This window comes from Sus scrofa, chromosome X (assembly GCF_000003025.6).
Source record: "Sus scrofa isolate TJ Tabasco breed Duroc chromosome X, Sscrofa11.1, whole genome shotgun sequence".
Taxonomy (NCBI): Eukaryota; Metazoa; Chordata; class Mammalia; order Artiodactyla; family Suidae; genus Sus; species Sus scrofa.
The window spans coordinates 47,709,684-47,715,683 of record NC_010461.5 but is presented as its reverse complement, the minus strand read 5'-3'; positions in this window follow the sequence as shown (position 1 = coordinate 47,715,683).

Here is a 6,000-nt window from a genome sequence, read left to right as displayed (position 1 = left end):
AACAGCAACAAGTTACATAAAAGGAACTCCCACAAGAATAGAAGCTGTCAGACAATAAAAGGGGTGGCATGATGTATTCAGAGTGATGACAGAAAAAAACCTACAATCAACAGTTCTCTCCCCAGCATAGCTGTCATTCAGACTGGGAGGTGAGATCGAGACTTTATAGACAAGCAGAAGTTAAAATAGTTCAGTGTAATTAAATCAATTTATAAGAAAAGTTAAAAAGAGATTGTCTAAGTGGGAAAGAAAAGGCAACAACTAGGAATAAGAAAATTATTAAAGGAGAATTCTTATCATTAAAGATAAATAAACAGAAAAGTAGTAGATAGACCATCCATAAATCCATTAAGAAGGTTAAAAGACAAATGTAGTAAAATCATCTATATCCACAAAAATAATTAAGGAACACACAGAACAAAAGGATATAAAATATGATGTCAAAAGCATTAAGTGTGGAGTAAAAATGCAGGGCTGTTAAAATGTACTCAAATTTAAGATATCATAAACTGAAAATAATCATATATATGTAATATATATACTATATATGAATAACACACACATATACACTACATTACTATGTATGACCTCAAGGTAAGCATAAATTTAAAAACTTTAACAGATACTCACACACAAAAAAGGAGAAAGGAATATAAACATAACACTAAAGATAACCATCAAATCACAGGGAATAGAGCAAGAGAAGAAGAAAGGAACAAAAAAGAACAATAAAAACAACCAGAAAACAATTAACAAATAATATATGCCTATAGCAATTACTTTAAATATAAATGGACTAAATGCACCAATCAAATATCACATATTGATTGAATGGATACAAAAACAAAACCAAATTATCCTACCTACAAGGTACTCACTTCAGATCTAAAGACATACAGGCTGAAAGTGAGAAGATGGGTAAGGTATTCTGTGCAAAAGGACAGAAGGAAAGATGGAGTAACAATACATTATGAGACAAAATAAACTTTAAAACAAAGACTACCAAAAGAGACAAAGAAGCACATTACATAATGAAGAAGGGATAAGTCTAGTGAAAATATGTAACAATTGCAAATATATATGCACCCAAAATAGGAAAACCTAAATACCCAAAGTGAATGTTAGCAAACTTAAAGGGAGAAATTGACAGTAACACAGTAATATTTGAGGAATTTAACACTCCATTTATACCAATGGAGAGATATTCCAAAGAGAATATTAAAAAGGAAAAATTGGCCTAAACAACACATTGGATCAGATGGATTCAACAGATGGACTTATGGAGATATATGAGATATATGAGAGAGAGAGAGAGAGATTTCATGCAAAAGCAGCAGAACACACATTCTTTTCAAGTGCACGTGTTATAATTGAAACCATGAGAAAAATGAAAATACAGCCTAACAAATGGGAAAAGACATTTGCAAGTCATGTATCTGACAAGGATTTAAGATCCAAAATATATAAATAACTCATACAACTCAACAGCTAAAATAAATGACCAAAGTAAAAATTGGACAGTGTAGCCAAACATTTTTCCAAAGGGCACATGAAGAGATGTCTAGTATCACTAATTACTATTACAGAAATGCAAATCAAAACCAAAATGAGATACCACCTCACGCCCCTTAGGATGAATATTATCAAAAAGGAAAGAAATAACAAGTGTTGCTGGGACTGTAAATTGGTACAGGCAATATGCAAAACAGTATTAAATATTCTTAAAAAGTTAAGACCAGAGCTACCATTTGGTCCAACTATTGCACTTCTGTGTATTTATTCAAAGAATATGAAAGCACTGATTCAAAAAGATATAGACAGCCCTATATTCATTGCAGCATTATAAGATAGCCAAGATATGGAAATAATGTAAGTGCCCATAAATGCATAAATGGATAAAGAAGATACACACACACACACACACACACACACAATGGAATGATGTTCAGTCATAAAGATGACTTGCTAAACAAATAAACAAAAACTTTGCCAAATGAATAAACCATACCAAACCAAAATAGGCATGTAGATACAGAGAATACAATAAAGGTACCAAAGGGAAAAGGAGGATGGGAGGCAAAATGGGTAAAGGGGATCAACAGTGTGGTGATGGATAGAAACTAAATTTTGAGTGCATTTCATAGTGTTTACAAGAAGTGGAAGTATAATGTTGTTTACATGAAAATTGTATAATGTTATAAACAAATAGTACATCATTTAAATAAACAAAACATTAATTTGAAAAGATATATGCAACCCTATGTTCATTGCAGCTTGATTTTCAGTAACAAAGATATGGGAATAACCTATGTGTTCATAAGTAGATGAATGGATAAAGATGTGGTATATATGATTGGGAGAAGATGGTGGAGTAGAAGCACTTAATCTTAACTTCTCTCATCAAAACACCATAATTACAACTGTTGAACAATCATTAAGAAAATAGAATGGGAGTTCCCGTCGTGGCGCAGTGGTTAACGAATCCGACTAGGAACCATGAGGTTGCGGGTTCGGTCCCTGCCCTTGCTCAGTGGGTTAACAATCCAGCGTTGCCGTGAGCTGTGGTGTAGGTTGCAGACGCGGCTCGGATCCCACGTTGCTGTGCCTCTGGCGTAGGCCGGTGGCTACAGCTCCGATTCAACCCCTAGCCTGGGAACCTCCATATGCCGCGGGAGCGGCCCAAGAAATAGCAACAACAACAACAACAAAAGACAAAAAAAAAAGACAAAAGACAAAAAAGAAAAAGAAAATAGAATGGAAACTAACAAAAAAGATATCCTATACCCAAAGACAAGGAAGAAGCTACATCAAGATGGTAGGAGAGGTGCTTTCATGGTATAAGCAATCCCATACCCATTGGGTGGGTGACCCACATGCTGGAAAATAACTATATCACAAAGGTTCTCCCACAGGTGTGAGAATTCCAAATGCCATGTCAGGTTCCAAAGCTTTAGGATCTGACAGTGGGAGGAGGGGCCCCAGAGCATTTGGCACTGAAGGACAGTGGGGCTTGTGCATAGAAGTTCGAAAGGACTGAGAAAAACAGAGGCTCCACTCTTAGAAGGAGCACATGGGTTTTTGGTGCACTGGGTGACAGGGAAAAGCAGGACTCCATAAGAATCTGGGTCACTGTGGGGGCAGGACGTTGGAGGCAGAGTTCCCAGGGAAACTCATTGGTGTGAGTTTCCCTGGAGACTACCATTTTGAAAAAATCTGGCCCCATTGATCAGTGTTGGGAAGCCCCAGGCCAAACAACAAACAGAGTGGGAACACAGGCCAATGCATCAGCAAACAGACTGCCTAAAGTCCTCCTTGGCACAGAGCTGCCTCTAACCACACCCAGAGACAGAACCCCACCCACTAGAGAGAAAAAACTCAGCTCCACCTACTAGTAGGTAGGCACCAGTCCCTCCCATCAGGAAGCCTGCCACAAGCCCCTGTATCAACTTCCCACAAGGGGGAAGACACCAGAAGCAAGAGAGGCCTGCAAAAAGGAGATTACATAAAAAGCTATACAAAATAGGCAAAGAAATATGAACCAGACAAAGGAACATGATAAAGCCCAAGAAAAAGAGCTAAGTGATCTGGAGATTACCAACTCCATGAAAAAGACTTTAGACTAATGAGAGTAAAGATGATCCAAGATCTCTGAAAAAAAAATGGAGGCAAAGATTGATAAATTCCAAGAAACATTAAACAAGTAAATAGAAGATTTAAAGACTAAACAGTCAGAGATGCAAAATACAGTAACTGAAATCAAAAATTCGCTAGAAGCAATGGTAACAGAATACGGGAGGCAGAAGAATGAATAAGCGAGGTGGAAGACATACTGGTGGAAATAACTGATGCAGAGCAGAATAAATAAAGGAATGAAAAGAAATATGGACAATCAAAGAGAACTCTGGGAACACAGAAAGTTCTCTGAGTTCTCTGAGAACTTTAAACACACCAACATTCACATTATAGGGGTGACAGAAGGAGAGAAAGAGAGAGAGAGAGAAAGGGCTGGAGAAAATATTTGAAGAGATAATAACCAAAAGTTCCCTACCGTAGGAAAGGAATCACTCAAATCTAGGAAACACAGTGAATACCATATAAAATAAACCTAAGGAGGAACACTGTGAGATACATATTAATCAAAATGACCAAAATTAAAGACAAAGAAAAAATATTGAAAGCAGCTAGGAAAACCAACAAATTACATGCAAGCGAATTCCCATAAGACTACAAGCTGATTTTTTCAGCAGAAACTCTGCAAGCCTAAAGGGAGAGGCATGATATGCTTAAAGTGATGAAAGTAAAAAGCCTCTCAGCAAGAATACTCTTCCCAGCAAGGCTGTAATTCAGATTTCAAAGGAGATATCAGAACCTTTACAGACAAGCAAAAGCTAAGAGAATTCAGTACCAGCAAACCAGCTTTATGACAAATACTAAGGGTACTTTCTCTAGACGGATAAGAAAAGGCCACAGCCAGAGGCAAGTAAATTACAAATGAGAAGCCTCATCAGTGAAGGCAAACATATAGTAAAGTTAGGAAATCGCCCACACACAAATATGATACCAAAACCAGAAATCGTGAGAAAAGGAGGGTACAAATATAGGATACTGGAAATGCATTTCACAATTAAGAATCCATCAACTTAAAACAATCTCGTATATATGTATCCTCCTGTATTAAAACCTCATGGTAACCACAAACCAAAAATCTACAATTGAAACACACACAATTAAGAAAAAGCAATCCAAACACAAGATCAAAGATAGTCATCAAGCAACAAAAGATGAAAAAAAGACATACAAAAACAAATCCAAAACAATTAGCAAAATGGCAATAAGAGCACACCTTAAATGTCAGTGGACTAAATGTTCCAAGCAAAGGACTTGCTGAATGGATACAAAACAAAACCCATATATATGCTGTCTACAAGAGATCTACTTCAGATCTAGGGGTACATGCAAACAAAGTGTGAGGATTGAAGAAGATAGTCAATGTGAACAGAGATGAGAAGAGAGCTAGAGTAGCAATACTCTTATCAGACAAAATACACTTTACATGAAGAATGTTACAAGAGACCAAGAAAGACATTACATAATGATCAAAGGATCAAGCCAAAAAGAAGATATAAAAATTGTAAATATATATGCACTGAACACAGAAGCACCTCAATGTATAAGGTAACTGTTAGCAACCTTAAAAGGATAAATTGACAATAACACAATAATAGTTGGGGGCTTTAACACCCCACTTACAGCAATGGACATATCACCCAGACAGAAAATCAGTAAGGAAACTCAGGTCTTAATTGGTGCATTAGAGAAAATGGACTTAAATAAATATTTATAGAATATTCCACCCCAAAACAGCAGAATACACATTTTTCTCAAGCACACAGGGAACATTCTCTGGATAGATCACATTGTGGGCCACAAATCAAGCCTCAGTAAACTTAAAATTGAAATCATATTAAGCATCTTTTCTGACCACAATACTATAAGACTAGAAATCAATGACAAGGAAAAAACTGCAAAAAAACACAAACACGTGGACACTAAACAAGCAGTGGATCACTGATTAAGTCAAAAATTAAGACGTGGTATACATGTAAAACGGAATAATCCTCAACCATAAAAAACAATGAAATCCTGGAATTGGGTATGGGACTGGCAGGGAGTAGGAAGACTAAAACAGATGTGTGAGACAGGAAAGCCAGGCCAGATTCCGGAATAGCCCCTTCCCTCTTGCTTCATTAGCACCAAGGCTGCCCTGGTTGGGAAATGGGGTCTCAGCAGTTTCATTATTGATGAAGCAGATGGACTCCTGGACTCTGGGGCCTCAAACTATTTGGGAGACTGATGGGCAAGAGCCCCTTACAGCCGAGCAGTAATCAGTCAGTGGGTTTGATTGTGGCTGGCATCTACCCCAACTGCCAGATTTTGGCTGGCCCAAGCTTGCCACAGGCCCCCCAGCTATCAAAAAAAGTTTAAGAAATCTTTCCATTT